The following is a 16,834-nucleotide window of genomic DNA, read 5'->3' as shown; positions in this document are numbered from 1 at the left end:
CTTTACTTCCCCTGCAGTATCCCTTCACTTTGATAATTCCTTAAAAATTTCCTCCTGTTTATTAAGAACTCATATGGGCAAAACCTCCCACATGGTAGTTTATATGTTTCAGTTCACATGTGCCGAAGCCCATCACTATCAAACATTTATTTAAGCAGAAGGGCATTGGAAGGAAGGTGTGTTATACAGCAGTTTCCTAGGGATTCAGTCCGAGAAAGGTCATTCCCACCACTGGCTCCCTGATCCTTTCAGCTGCAGATGTGTGTGACTTCTGCATGTGAAGCCTGTGCTGTAGTACATGTCTACCCTGACCGAGACACAATGGAACTTCTTAAAGTGCAACACCTCCATTTTCAGGACCCCCCCTCCCCACTTCAATGAATATGGTTATCTATAATGAATAAATATTGGCCCAGTTATCTATGTTGCAAAAAAATATATGCATCTCTAGAGTAACAGCTTAAATGTTCATGCACCATTTCCACAGTGCGTCATAAATTAATAAGGGACACTGTTCTTTTTTTCTTTTTGTTCATGTTTGCACTGAAACTTTAATACAGAAGTGCTCCAGCTCCAGCTAACTTTGATACTAATAGATTCAGCACAGATAAGACTGTGCTTGCAGCAGCTCAATTCTTACAGAAAAGATAATTGCCTGAGCCTTCTCCCAACGTTGAGTACTTGGTGCACTTGCCAGCAGATGTACTCAGTCATTCTGCAACACACTGTCCTGCAGTAGTTTCTGAAGTAGGTGCTACAAAGCAGTTTCTTTCCTTTCCGATAGATAGATAGATAGATAGATAGATAGACAGACAGACAGCTAGATAGATAGATAGATAGATAGATAGATAGGTAAGTAGATGAGACCACCTGGGAGCATAACACTTTAAAAATGCAAAACAAATTGAATCTGGACTTAGTACAGAATAGCTGCAATTCAAACACATTCCACAACATCTCAATAGGAAGTTTCAGTGTGTAGGGTGGGCTGGGACACAAGGGAAGCCAGTGTACTCCATAGTGCACATATTCCTAGTGGTAAGCACTGTTTGGCAGTGGAAAAGAGTGCCTCAGAAGGAGGTGGCTGTACCTTCATTGGAGGCATTTAGGTAAAAACCATCCCTCATAATGTATTCACTTTTCCTCCATAAACCCTCATGTGAATACATTTTCCTTCCTCCACAAAAATCCCCTAGACCCGTTTGTCTGCAATTTAGCAGGCTTAATCCGTTCTGTTAGAGCCCAGTAGGCCTGTAAATTTCATCCACTTTAGCCAAAAGGGGAAAATGTTATATCTGTTTATAGATTTCCTCATGGTAGTGAATGGAGACCAAAGAGTTTTATACAGAGAACCTGAAATACAGATTGAGATGGAGAGATCACACAGCAACTCAGTCTGCATATACACTGAATGGTTTGTTTTCAAGTGTATATACTAGGGGGATAATGTGGAATCAATCTAAAATGAACTTTTATTTTAGGAATAAAACCAGTTTGCCAAGAAGCACTTTTCAGAAGCAAAAAGTGTGCTAGAGGTCTAAGAGTGGTGCCTATCAATGAGTTCTGATAACTGGCAAAGTACCTCCCTGGCTACATGACAAAACTCTTTGTACTTGCCCTTGGTAAAAATGCATGACGATATAACATGCCTTGCTTGTTAAAAATGGGTAGAATCCCCTTGCATGCTTTTATTGGGCTAGGTTTATCATCATTTCCGTGAAAGTCCTCTTGCTTGAGTGCATAGTCTTAATTTTAGACTAATAAAACTGACACTGCACACCAATAAAATCTACCATGAAGAAGACGCAGAAGGGGAGGCATCAAGTAAATACATCAAGACCTTGTTCAAATTAATTCCTGAAGCTGAAAAGCTCTTTAAAAAGATGTCTTGAGCAGTCCCTGAATTGATATCTTCCATTAATGAAAGAGGGGACACTTTTTTCACCCAATGCCCATTCTCCCTGCATCTCCCTCAGTGTCATCCACCATGCTGTCTAGAGGGTCCCTCAACCCTCAAAACTCATTTTTAGGGCACTAAGGGCTGCAGGGGCAGCAGCAATCAGTTCCACCTGAACAGCAGTTTGGAAAAACTCCAGAGAACCTAAGAAGAACCCTAATAGATCAGAGCAAAGTCCCATCTAGACCAGCATCCTGATCTCACAGTGGCGGATGAGATGCCTATGGACTGTCATGAGCAGGACCTGAGTGCGACAGCAACCTCCCTTTAGATTCCCAACAACTGGTATTCAGAGGCATGGTGCCTCCAGCACAGGAGGTAGAACATAGTCTTCATGCCTTATAGCCATTGATAGCTGTATCATCCATGAATTTATCTTTGGAAGCCATCCAACCTGGTGGTCATCACCACCTGCCTTCTACAAACTGGGGGGAAGATAGTACCTAGGCTTGCCCCCAGGGAACAACTGCTTCCATCTCCTTGCCCCATGCTTCAGTCATAAGGGAACTCATGCAAGAACAACTGGAAGTGGGTCTTTGGGTCAAGGTATGAAAGTTGGAGGGTATTGCTAGGCACTATTGCCATGAGCTTTGGAGTGACACTGGGATGTGAAAGTCTTGGAGATGTCAGACATACAGTATGTTTTTTAAAAACAAAAACATACCAAAAACTCTTAATTGTGGAACAGTTAATGTTGTGGAGATGTTGGGTTGTACCCAGTGCTTTTTTTCTAGAAAAAGAGGTGCAGGAACTCCCACCTTTTTTTTGACAGACAACCCTAAGTTGAGCTTCTTTTAGGAGGACGCCGAAGTGAAAATGAAATAATGGAGTCTGTTAAAATCAATGGATGTCTATACTCTTGCTTATGTAATTTGACCACCAGTGTGTAATTCTCTGCACATGCATAATCTTGAAAAGAATGAAGGAAAGCAACACGTTTTCAGATTGCTGCCTTGGTTGTAATCCACAGTCAGTTCCCAGGCACACAGATGCCTCTGGGAACATTTATGGAGGTGCACTGAATTCAGAGCTGAGAAATTGATTTATGCTGTCATCACATACAAGCTTTCTGGATATCGTTTCCAAAGTGAAAACCTGCATGGGGTGAGGGTGCACATGGAGGAACAAACAGCAAGGAATTAAAAGTGCAAAGCAGATTAACCCACCACCACCTCTGCATTTTCTCAATTATAGAGATAGAGAGGTGTGACAAGGGTGAGGGAACGGATGACTCAAAGCAACAGTTCTCTGCTTAAATGCTTCTCCCCCTTGGGGCATCATAGAATAGCACAGGCAGAGAAATCGCTGCAGAGAAATGTCATTCATTTCGCATTCAGATACAATATCTTCTCTCTCACAGCAATGGCACCATATTTATATGTGTCAGTTTCCTATTAGGACATCATCCTAATTTGCAAAAGACCACTTCCATCATCCAATTGATCCAAATTTCTTATAACTGTTGGAAGCTTCCCACTTTCAACTAAAATGGCAAGATTCTTTGCCATTGTAATGAAACCTTTATACGTCAGAATAATTAAACACTCATATGAATGTTTCTGGCATAACAAACACAAGTCCCATAAAAATGGTGCCACTACAGGGTCAGTCATAGCATCAAACAATTCATGTTTCCTCTTCATTGACATTACTTGTAATTTGCTGCCTTTCTCTGAAGCAGGCACCAGCAATCTCTATTTTCCACAATGATGGTGTTTCAGTCTGATGATATGCTCAGCTTTTGTTCCATACACCACTTTCCTGAAAACAAAGAGAAATTTTAGTATTAGAAATGTTAGAAATCTTGCATATTACAAGTAAAAATTAGGTTGTGGCCTAACAGAGTCTCAGATCATTGCTTAAAGGTGGGGATGAAGGTTTTATGGTCATATTTGCAGGAGATGCAGAGTCCATATACAAGGTCAAGTCCAGTCCTAAGGTCAGGAGTATCTCAGTTCACGTAGTCAGACGATCTGGGGGTTAAGAAAGCCAAAAGTCCAAGGTCGCAAGAAGCAGCAAGGTCTGGCCAGGAACAACAAATGTTGTTTCCAGCAGCTGGCTGAGGCTGAAAACCCTGCTTAAGAAAGCTGGAGCCAGCTGGTTCATATCAGGAGCAAGAAGGCTGATCAGCAACAGGTGGAGTCACTCTGGCTTCTGCTCATTCAGGCTGCTGCTCAGCAGGTTAAGCAGATTCCTAGCCCATGGCAGCCCAAGCAGCTTGCCCACATCCTTGGAGGTAACAGATTAGAACTGATCCCATGAAACTTGACTAGACAGATCTCTAGCACTCTCCTCTGGCCCTGCTACCACAGTGGAGTCTACCTCTTTCTGAATCTGAGCAACTTTATCTGCAAAAAAGTTTCCAAAATCATTGCAGGAGATCTTGGGGGCCTCACCATACCCCGATGGCAAAGGTAGTTCCGTTAGATTGTGAACCACCTGAAAGAGTCTCCTGCTGCTGTTTTCTGCAGATGCAATAGAGGCGACGAAGAAGGTCCTCTTCGCCGTCACCATTGCCACTTGGTAGGCTCTACAGTGAACTGTAACCCGTGTTCGGTCCAATTCAGAATGAGTTATCTTCCACCGGTGCTCTAGCCATCTCAGCGATTGTTTCATCAACCTCAGCTCTGGGGAAAGCCACGGGGCCGTCCAGCTCCTTGCAATTGGAGAGGGCACTTTGGAGCCAGTCAATAGCCCTGGTTAATTTCGCATTCCAGTAGGCCACCAGGGAATCAGGTGAAAGGCCATCAACATGTGATAACGTGCTTTGAGCCTTCAGAATCCTAGTTTTTGTTTTCCCTGAATCACTGAATCATAGACTCATAGAGTTGGAAGGGACCTCTGGGTCATCAAGTCCAATCCCCTGCAATGCACTGTTCCACTGCTGAACAGCTCTTACTGTCAGAAAGTTTTCCCAAATGTTTAGTTAGAATCTCCTTTCTTGTAACTTGAAGCCATTGCCTCAAGTCCTACCCACCAGAGCAGGAGAAAACAAGCATGTTCCCTCTTCCATGTGATAGCCCTTGTTGTTGTTGTTGTTTAGTCGTTTAGTTGTGTCCGACTCTTCGTGACCCCATGGACCAGAGCACGCCAGGCACTCCTGTCTTCCACTGCCTCCCGCAGTTTGGTCAGACTCATGTTTGTAGCTTCAAGAACACTGTCCAACCATCTTGTCCTCTGTCGTCCCCTTCTTCTTGTGCCCTCAATCTTTCCCAACATCAGGGTCTTTTCCAGGGAGTCTTCTCTTCTCATGAGGTGGCCAAAGTATTGGAGCCTCAGCTTCACGATCTGTCCTTCCAGTGAGCACTCAGGGCTGATTTCCTTAAGAATGGATACATTTGTTTGCAGATGACTTGGTATTAACATTACAGGAGCCAGTCTCTAGTTCTAAAAGAGTTTTAGAATTAATTTCTGATTTTGGTCGAGTGGCGGGATTCAAGTTGAACAAGCAAAAGACTAAGGTTTTAGCAAAAAAATTGACATCTACAGAAACAGATGAGTTCCTGAAAGAGACAGAATTAAATGTGGTTAAAAAAGTGAAATACCTAGGGGTGTATCTGACCTCCAAAAATTTGAATTTGTTTAAAGATAATTATGAGAAATGTTGGTCAGAAATTAAACGAGACATGGAAATTTGGTCAAGATTGAAACTTTCCTTGTTAGGTCGAATAGCAGCTATAAAGATGAATGTATTGCCGAAAATGTTATTTTTGTTTCAGACCCTACAGATCGTGGACAAGGTGGAATGTTTTGGAAAGTGGCAGAAGGATATTTCTAAGTTTGTTTGGCAGGGCAAAAAGCCCCGAATAAAGTTTAAAATTTTAACTGATGCGAAAGAAAGAGGGGGATTTGCCCTGCCAGACTTGAGGTTATATTATGAATCTGCAGCCTTCTGCTGGATGAAAGATTGGATTTTGCTGGAGAACACTGATGTCCTAGATCTGGAAGGGTTTGATAATGCTTTTGGGTGGCATGCATATTTGTGGTATGACAAGGTTAAAGTTCATAAACTGTTTAAAAACCATATTGTTAGAAGAGCAATTTTTATGGTCTGGACAAAATACAAAGACTTATTGGAAAGTAAGACCCCGAGGTGGCTTTCACCGGTGGAGGCCAAGGCACGTAAGAGACTCAATATGGAGGCCTATTGGCCAAAATACTGGGAAATAATTGAAAAAATTGGAGACAATTGGAGGTTACAGAGCTTGGAAAAATTAAAAAACAAGGTGCGAGATTGGTTGCATTATGCCCAAATTCAGGAGGTTTTTAAAGTGGACAAAAAGGTGGGATTCCAGGTGGAAAAATCGAAATTAGAGACAGAATTGTTAGAACCAAAAAATAAACTGCTCTCCAGAATGTACAACTTGCTGCTTAAATGGAACACACAGGACGAGATAGTCAAATCCGCCATGATAAAGTGGGCACAGGATATTGGACACAACATTATGTTTGAAGACTGGGAAAGGTTATGGAACACCGGAATGAAATTCACGGCATGTAGTGCCTTGAAGGAAAATATTATGAAAATGATATACCGGTGGTACATGACCCCAGTCAAGCTTGCTAAGATATATCACCTGTCTGATAATAAATGTTGGAAGTGTAAGGAGGCGGAAGGGACATTCTTTCACCTCTGGTGGACATGTCCGAAAGTGAGGGCCTTCTGGGAGATGATTTATAATGAGCTAAAAAAGGTATTTAGATATACCTTACCTAAGAAACCGGAGGCCTTTCTTCTGGGCATTGTAGACCAGAATGTGTTAAAGAAGGATAGAACCTTTTTTATGTATGCTACTACTGCAGCAAGAATTCTCATCGCAAAGCATTGGAAGACACAAGATTTACCCACGCTGGAGGAATGGCAGACGCAGTTGATGGACTATATGGAATTGGCTGAAATGACTGGCAGAATCCGAGACTTGGGAGAAGAAGCAATGGAAGAGGACTGGAAAAAATTTAAGGATTATCTACAAAAACATTATAAGTTGTATGAATGCTAAGAAAATGCACCATTTAGGAAATCTTAGCCCCAGCAATAGCAATTAGGTGAAATGAAAATTAAGGTACAAGAAATTTGAGGTGGAATTAGGAAATAATTTTATTGTGTTTTAATTAAAATATATAAGAATTGGTGTACAATATTTGGAATTTGATAACATGATAAATTGAAAGGTACAATAAGTTATGAAATAAGATGACAAATTGCTGAAGTTTGTATTATAAATAATGCAAGGTCTGGAGGATGTGGGGAAGTCCAGTAGATTTGATAAAAGGATTACGGAAATTTGAAACTTTTATATTCTTTTTCTTTTATCTGTTTTTCTTTTCTGTATCTCTGTATCCTGTAAAATTAATAAAAACATTTAAAAAAAAAAAAGAATGGATACATTTGATCTTCTTGCAGTCCATGGGACTCTCAAGAGTCTCCTCCAGCACCATAATTCAAAAGCATCAATTCTTCGGCGATCAGCCTTCTTTATGGTCCAGCTCTCACTTCCATACATCACTACTGGGAAAACCATGGCTTTAACTATACGGACCTGTGTTGGTAAGGTGATGTCTCTGCTTTAATAGCCCTTAAGATATTTGAAGATGGTTATCATATCTCCTCTCAGTCTCCTCTTTTCCATGCTAAACACACCCAGCTCCTTCAAGCGTTCCTGTAAGGTTAGTTTCCAGATCCTTGATCATCTTGGTTGCCCTCTTCTGCACACCTTCCAGCTTGTCAACATCCTTCTTAAATTGTGGTGCCCAGAATTGGACACAGGATTCCAGGTGTGGTCTGACCAAGGCAGAATAGAGTGGAACTATTAAATCCCTTGATCTGAACACTACACTTTTGTTGATGCAGCCTAGAGTAGCATTAGCTTTTTTTACTGCTGCATCACCTTAGTGTTACTGCGTCAATAATTTAAATTTAAATGATTTAATTTAAAAAACAACATATCATAAGAAAATATTCTCATTGGGGAACTTGTGTTTGTTTACATGTAGTTCCACGCACTAAATGCCACCACTATTCCAGCTCCTTTAGGGATATCTCTCACTTTTATGAAAAGTTCAGAGTCTTGATAGCTGTGGCATGATTGCACAGCCTATAGGAAGTATTATCAGTGCAAGAGGAAAAGTGTGCTCAATGTAATATGCAATGCTACCCCATTCCACCCCTTTTCCAGACTATTGCTAAATCCTTAAGCTGGCTTTGTCTCCCACAGCCCTCCATTGAACAGACTTTCTTCAATAATTAACAAAGGTTCCTGGCAACCTAAAGTCCTATGTCAAAAAGGTACACATTGTAATTAGAGTAATTATAACTATTTAGGAACACTTATTCTAACTTTGAATCACAAAGCGCAAACAAGATCAGGAGGCATCAAGCGGTAATTATGGCCTTTGGGTTGCCGTGCTGTGGGTGAGTGGAGGTGGAGAATAGCAAAGGATGGAAACCAAGTATTACTCTGTATGTGTAAAATAACCTTACAAAAATGGTAAGAAATCGGAATGCACAAGGATCCTGCGGTGGGACAGAAGAAGTATCCCTTACGCATAATAGTTTTGTTACCTACAACTCTTCCAACTCTACAGTTCTATGATTCTATGATTCTATAACTCAATCTACATAAACACATCCCTTGAGTGGGTGGGACTTTTGTCTTTATCCTGATGGAGCTGCTTTCAGTGGTCCTTTATCCATTCTTGAATCACTTATCAGTCTGAAGCCACATGATAATAAAAAAAACCTTTCAAATTATCCAGGACTAATTACAGCATAAGCTTTCATAGACTAGACCAGACATAGGCAAACCATTTAGTCATGCTGGCCACATGATTTAACTTTTACTTTTACCATAGTTCTTTTTATCTTTTTCTATTTTTGACTGCAAGCCACTTTGGGTAGGCATTTGCCCAGAAAAGCAGCCTTAAAAAAACTTACATAAATAAGTAAGTAGATAGGGTTGCAGCCTTCATATTAGTAGGAAAACACACCCCAAACCTTCAGGAAATGGACCTTTATTTATTTATTTAAACCTACTTGTCCTGTTTCTGCTTAGGGGGGAAAGAATTCAAAGCAGAAATTCAGACCACTTTAGAAATTAATCAGTTCCTCCCACACACCCTGAAAATAAAATTAAGGCTGCAAAGCTAACCTCATTTACATGGTAGCAAGCCCTATTGAAATCAATAGGACTTAATTCTGCTTGGACATGGTTAGATTTGCACTGCAAGCCAGAATCAAACATCTTGTTTCAGACCTTATAATTGCTTCCCTGAATCATGTAACGTTCTTGACTCTCATAATTTTCTGGGATGATTGTTTCTGAGATCCTGATTTGTTCCAGATGCATTTTTTCAGTCTCAGAAAGGAGAACGGCAGCCCAACAAACCTGCAAAGGATGCCAGGAAACAAGTTTGTGAGTGGCAGCTGACAGATGAGGATGGAACTGGCACAGAGTGAATTATCTGAAAGGATTTTTTCCCTCTGCTTGTGCATTCACTGTACTGGGATGAGGTCATCATTCACAGAATGGGACGCATATTCTTGAGCTAAGATGCTCTTTACAATTGGAACAACACAGAACAAGTTAGGAAATGAAAGGCAGTGAAAGCAGAAACTCAAAACAGATGTATATTCCCAGAACTCCCTGGGAACTCAAAGGAAACTGATCTGAGTGTATGTCAAGGAAGCAAAAAGAAGTTAAAAAACAAATTTTCTGTGTGTGTGGAAGGAGAGGTAAAATGAATATGCTACATTAAAAAAGAATTTTCAGTGGAGCATGAAAGCATTAGCATTCTTATTTTTTAAAAGAAACACACAAAAGACTAATATCACTATAATAACCAGCACACTATCAAGGGACAAATTCACTTCTTGGTTGATCTGATTTTCAATTATTCACAGACTTTTTTTTAACTAACTCATTTTCCACTCAAGGAATTCTTCGCTTACAGCATCTTTCCTAATAGATTTATTCATGCCTTCTGTTTGGAGGGATGAAACCAGAACCATAATCTAAGATGAGTTTAATCTCGCCATTAGAAAGGAAAACAAAATCTGCAGGATCAGGCCAAAGTTCCAAAATTGCATCAAACCTAACTTTCTTCCTGTCATGGTGGCCAACAGAGAGGCTCCTGGGAAGTTCATAGAAGTAGCTCTCTCCCTCTGTTGCTTCCCAGCAACAGCTGAGGATTAGTATTCTGGTTTCTGAAGAGGGACATTCAGTAGCACTAGCATGGCTAACAGCAATGGATAGGCCAATCCACCATGAATTTATCAAATTATTTATCTGTTTAGTTAATGGGCTTCTAGGCTGCTTTTTCAGACACAAAGGCTATATAGTAAAGGTAAAGGGACCCCTGACCATTAGGTCCAGTCGTGGCCGACTCTGGGGTTGCGGCACTCATCTCGCTTTATTGGCCGAGGGAGCCGGCGTACAGCTTCCGGGTCATGTGGCCAGCATGACTAAGCCGCTTCTGGCGAACCAGAGCAGTGCACCGAAATGCCGTTTACCTTCCCGCTGGAGCGGTACCTATTTATCTGCTTGCACTTTGGCGTGCTTTCGAACTGCTAGGTTGGCAGGAGCAGGGACCGAGCAATGGGAGCTCACCCCGTCGCAGGGATTCGAACCGCCGACCTTCTGATCGGCAAGCCCTAGGCTCTGTGGTTTAACCCACAGCGCCACCCGCATCCCTTCACAAAGGCTATATACCAGGGTATAATAAAATTATGCATATCAATAAAAATATAGTTTATTTATGGTCCAACGACCAAAAATAAAATGTTGCAGAATTTAAAATATGTAACGCCACAAACATACAGACACCAAAAACTATCAGAAAGCAAACATTAATCATCTAAGGGAAATTGCAACATTTACAAGTGCATTTGATGCTAGTCAGAGTATCTACTTCAAGAAGGACTAGTAGTAGATATCACCATTAGAAGCTTTGCAACTTGCTTAGTAATTAAATAATTAGAGCCATTCAATAAAATGATCAATAAAAGCGATCAGGAGGCTTCAAAGAGACTCTGAAGAACTGTTTAATAGGATGCATGATTGTTTCTCTAGCCCCCTGATGAAAACTTCATTCTAAAAGAGTACATGATGCTGACTTCACCTCTTGGTTATTACAAGGGCAGCATCTGTTCTTGATAGGAGCATTCTCATATATGTCCTTTAAAAGTTTGGAGGATAAAGCAATGTTTTGAAAGAAACTGAAGAGGCGTTTGTTTTCTCTTAGTTGGGACTTCCGGGTTAGCGCCTCCGGCAATGGCAGAGCTCCTCCGAACGGGAGGAAATTGCTCCGTGAAAAGCAGGGTCTAACCGCCACGGCGAAGGCGGAGACCCACTGAAATCACAGGCGGAAGAAGCCTGTGAACTTGGGATTTGGCTGGCACCCTTTGCGCCTCCTCTACTCGCAGGGAAACCCTGTTCTGGGGATCCGGAGCGGTGTGGGGTGAGCGGCGCGGTGCTTTGAATCGACCGCTTCTTTCACGGAGTGAAGCCGCATTGCTGCTGCCGGAGAGCGCTTACTTTTTCCTGTGGACAATTGGACTTTAAACAACAACCCGTGAGTAGTACGGAAATTGGATTTTTAAATACCTTAATTTGACACCGAACAGGGAAGGTTCAAAACAGGAAGTCCGCCTTCCCCTCTTGTAAATAGACTGAAGCAAAGAGCTTACAAGTTAAGGTCTTAGAAAACCTTATGTAAAGGATTAAACTTCCATCGATTGAAATTATTAGACCCCCCTTGGAAGCAGGAGAAGAGGGGGGAAATTTTGGATTGTGTATCTTGCAGGAGAGAGTGATTAGAATTAAATTCCCACTGCTCTGAACCTGGGAACGGACTGACAGTGATTGACGTTTTGGGAGAGTTCATTGACAGCTAAGAGAACAGATGTTGACAGTCGGTTGAATAAGAGAAATATATTGTTTCCATTGTCCGCTTCTGCGTTTAAAAGGGAGGAATAAGTAACTGAAAATTGAAACCAACTTTACTTTTTGAACTTTCTTTGAAAGGATTGATACAAGTGGAGACTATTTCCCTCTAGAGGGAGCTTTTGAAACTGTTACAAGAGTGGAGCTGGGAAATCTCCAGCTGCTTGATAAGAAGTGTGGGAACTAGAGATTGACCTTGGACATTTGAGAATGTCGACAGGAGAAGCCTTAGTAACTGCATTTTGCAAGACAAATTATCTGCTGGAACATCTTCATAAAAAATTGGATGTTATGATTACTAAAACTGACATTTTGGGACCAAAAGTGAGCACCAATACAGAAATTACTCAGGTTTTGACACAGGTATCTATTTTAGCAGGACAAATTGCTGAAAAGGAGAAGGAGAAAGTTGCTGTTGTTGAACCTAAAGCAATACAAGGGGGAACTTTAGTCTTACAGAGGCAAATCGAAGATTATAAATTGAGGCCCTTTATGATGGAAACTAGAAAAAGTCAGACTTTGAAGATCGGAGCCTGGCCTGGCCTGGCAAAGGAAAGTTGGAAAGATCCCTCTATGCAGGGATTAACTGACTTTTGGAATATGGACTTGGGTCAGGCGGAGATTGGAGCTCGGGGGGCCTTTGGATTTGGAGGAATTTTGAAATATGCCCTGAAATACTTTATGGATCCTAGATTTAATTGTGGAAATTTGGCTGACCTGTCGAGAGGGAGTGGAGGTGTTGTTGGATTGGAGTTTCCTCAAGATCTGCTCTTTAGCATCAAAGAATATAAAGAAGAACTGCAGAAGGGATGTGGAAAAGAGTTAAGAGCCTCGGACATAAGATCTCCAGGTTGATGGACTGTAGGGAGTTGACGGAAGTGTCTGTCAGAGCCCGAGACTGGGGAGAGGAGATGGTGGAAGAAGATTGGAAGATTTAAAGTCTATATATAGAAATATTGTAAAATTAATGAGTGACAGGAAAATGTTGGAATGAATTTTTATGGCCTTAGTAGAAATGCTATGAGTTAAGTTTAAATAAGTATACCAATTTTAATGGAAATAAGTTTAAAAATATGTTAAGACATTTATATGATAGAAAATGGAGAAAGATGGAAAGGAATTGCTAAAACAATTAATGGAAGTGGAATACAAAGAGGGAGGTGAGAGGAGGTCGATGATATAAGGGAATGAAAGTTAGAATATGGAAAAGGAATGATGTGTGTTTTTAAATTGTTTTTGTTTTGTTTTGTTTATTATGTTGGGTGAGGTGTTGAGGTTGTGTTTTGTATATTGTATTGTATTGTTTTATTTTTCTTGTTCTTGTTCGTTTTTTGTTTCTCTCTTTTCTTTCTTTTTCCTTTTTAAAAAGCAATAAATATTATTTTTTTAAAAAAATGTTTTCTCTTAGTTGGACCTACTGCCCATCAATGCCACTGGGGTAACCTCATTTATGTCTCATTTATGGAACACCCTCCCCACACTGCTTTTCTCCCCCACTTTTAAGAGACATGAACAGTGATGATGAGAATGTTTTATGATACTGCCTAACACTGAGCTTTGTTGTTACTCCAAGCGGGACCTGCAGCAAGAATTCCAGTGTGGAGTGCTGTTACTCAAGACTCCAGGCACCCCATTCCATTACCCCTTCCCCAGTTCTCCATCCACAGCAGCATTCCATGTCCATCATGCACTCTATTCAGTATCCCTGAAGGAGCATCTCCACCCCCATCGTTCTGCCCAGACACTGAGGTCCATCTCCGAGGGCCTTCTGGCTGTTCCCTCACTGCGAGAAGCAAAGTTACAGGAAACCAGGCAGAGGGCCTTCTCGGTAGTGGCGCCCGCCCTGTGTAATGCCCTCCCACCAGATGTCAAAGAAATAAACAACTATCTGACTTTTAGAAGTCATCTGAAGGCAGCCCTGTTTAGGGAAATTTTTAATATTTCATGAATTATTGTATTTTAATATTTTGCTGGAAGCCACCCAGAGTGGCTGGGGAAACCCAGCCAGATGGGCAGGGTATAAATAACAAATTATTATTATTATTATTATTATTATTATTATTATTATTACAGTGGTACCTCTGGATGCGAATGGGATCCGTTCCGGAGTCCCGTTCGCATCCAGAGCAGAATGCAACCCGCGTCTGTGCATGCGCGGGTCATGATTTACCGCTTCTGTGCATGCGCATGACATCATTTTGAGCGTCTGTGCATGCGCGAACGGCGAAACCCGGAAGTAACATGTTCCGTTACTTCCGGGTCGCCGCGGAGCGCAACCCGAAAACGCTCAGCCTGAAGCAACTTCAACCTGAGGTATGACTGTGCTTACTCCTCACTGGGCAGTTTGGAAGGTATCACTCACCTTTAAGATCCCCCTACCTTTTTGAGTGTGTACTGTTTTAATTTGGGGGAGAGACTCCAAATACCACCCTCTTATGCATGGGCGATGCTTTTTGGCTTAATAAGCAGCAGCACCCACATTTTGAATGTTATATATAAATTGAATCATTTCACCTGGTTTTTGTGCCATTGTTGGTTTATGGTTTTAGTTTCAGTTTCATTCTTTCAGTATGTTTAAATAGCAGTTTATGTAAGGCAATTTGTGCTGAAGAAATGTCATGAACATGGTTCAAATACAGGGATGCCAACTTAGACATTCATATTTCCTCATTTATCAGTAGCATGGGATGGAGGGGGAGATTGTTCTTATCTCAGTTCATTAAGCATCTTGTTCCTGGAATCTCCTTTAATTTAAGGTTGCCAAAATAAATTCAGTGAATCCGGGAACACTTTTCAACTTCAATGTATTTTGTATGGGGACTGATTTGTAAATCCGGGGACTGTCCCTGGGAAACGAGGACGTCTGGTAAGCTTACTTAATCTTGCCATGGGTTATCTAAAGAGTTGCAATGCTGCATCATGCACATTGCTAAACAATACAGTGCTACCTCGGGTTACATACACTTCAGGTTACAGACTCCGCTAACCCAGAAATAGGGCTTCAGGTTAAGAAGTTTGCTTCAGGATGAGAACAGAAATCGTGCTCCGGCGGTGGGGCAGCAGCAGGAGGCCCCATTAGCTAAAGTGGTGCTTCAGGTTAAGAACAATTTCAGGTTAAGTACAGATCTCCAGAACAAATTAAGTACTTAACCTGAGGTACCACTGTACAGTGAAAATACAATTTCTGGTGTGCCATATGCTCCTAGTTACCCCTTTCAACCTGGAAAAAAAACTTAATGTTGTACTATTTTATTGTTGTTAGCTGCCATGAGCCCGGCTTCGGCTGGGGAGGGCGGGATATAAATAAATAGAAAATATTATTATTATTAATGTTATTCAGTGATTGTCCATAGATGTTCACTACACAATGGAGAGAAGGGGAAAACATAAGGCAAAGAAAGAGAAGTGTTGCATTTAGAATAAATAATGCAAAGTCTGCACATTTTCATAAAAGTCACATCATTTGGTCTGACTCTGGGCTGGTTTGCACACTGATTATGCAAACCACTTACCTTTCACAGGAATATGTGTGAAAAAACATCCAAACGGCAGTGTACCCAGTGCAATTATTTTTATAGGTGCAGTATCTTATAAATTCTGCTGCGATCTTGGAAATTGCTCCAATTCCGTTACCTTCATCTGACACTATGGGGGAGGGATTTAATATTTAAAAGTGAATCTATCAAATATGAGAACCAAAATGCAGTTATCCTTCAAAATTCGCATTTATCCAAATTTTGCATTGCAATTCTCTGCCCAAGCTATGCGTAGTAAAATGCAGGTATTGGGGAAAATGTACATTAAAAAAGGATATATTCATGAAAATAACATGCAATAGTTTGTTTGCAAGTGCTCTAAAAAAAAAAAAAAAGTACATTAGTGACCACTGCATGCAGAAATGTTCTTAAATGGGAGAAATTAAAAACAACCACCACAAATTCCTGCAGAAATGCAGAGAACTTAATTTAAGCTTGGAAAAAAGAGAAATTAAGAGAACCAAAATTGACTTAGCCTTTCATTCGTAGTTTACACAGCACTCCCCCCCCCCAGCTCTCTGTCCCATAGAAAATTATGTGCTGAAAGCTACCATCTTCCCCAGCTATTTGTTTGTATCCCTTTTCTGCCCCATGAATCAAAGTGTCACACATCTGCTTCTTAGGTCCCTAGGATTCTCAGAACCCCATCTGCCATGTTTATATGCAGGCAAATTGTGTACTCAGATGTGTGGTGTGCATGCTGAAAAACTCCACTAGACACAGAACCAATCACTACTTTGGGGTTGTGGCATAGAGCACTTGGGGGGAAGGGGTGGGATTAAAAATTCAAAACTGTCATGAAGGCAGGAAGACTGCCTTCTTCCTGCTTGCCTCTGAACTGAAGACTGGGGGGAAAGAAACCGAGAAAAACCGAAATTGACAGATTCTCCTACCTCTATCTCTGCCTGAGCCTTGAGCAAACAAATCAGCATGAATGCTCAATAAACAGGTCATCTGGAAGCGCCCTTTGTCTGAATGGATGCACACTCATGCTGAACTTGTGCATTTGTTAAAATATGTTTATGCAGTGGGTGCTACCGTACCCATTCCATCATTGCCTATGACGCAATGATCAGCGTTTAGCTGAAGCAAAGCTTCTAAACTAGGCAGCATAAAGGGTATGTGCCAAGTGTGAGTACTTTGGATTGCCTGGTATAGATTTTTTTTTTTCAAGAGAGAGAGGATATTTTCCAATATGTCTGAATTTGTTAACCACATGAAGCATGGAGGAGCTGGCAAAAACAGAGGGAGGAGGAAAGTAGGAGCATCTGCTTGGAATTAGCTTACAAATCTCTGAAGTCCACCAGATAGCACTTGGCTATTGGAAAAGCTGATTAGGACAGACGGAAAATGAGACTGTGAGAATTGGCTCCCCAAAATATGATCATCTTAGCCAGAGG

General features: G+C 41.2%; 1 long non-coding RNA gene across 1 annotated transcript; it reads right to left on the bottom strand.

Annotated features, from left to right (window-relative positions):
* Positions 1-2,862: 2,862 nt before the first annotated feature.
* On the bottom strand, positions 2,863-16,400 carry LOC309331182. The gene is made up of 3 exons (XR_014151755.1): positions 16,328-16,400; positions 9,211-9,342; positions 2,863-3,718 (listed from the first exon to the last, which is right to left on the bottom strand). It is a non-coding gene; the product is annotated as an uncharacterized lncRNA (long non-coding RNA).
* Positions 16,401-16,834: the final 434 nt, after the last annotated feature.

Source organism: Podarcis erhardii (genome assembly GCF_964252035.2).
Source record: "Podarcis erhardii genome assembly, chromosome: 16".
NCBI classification, from domain to species: Eukaryota; Metazoa; Chordata; class Lepidosauria; order Squamata; family Lacertidae; genus Podarcis; species Podarcis erhardii.
The sequence above is the reverse complement of the archived record's forward strand: the minus strand, read 5'-3'. Positions and strand labels throughout refer to the sequence as shown.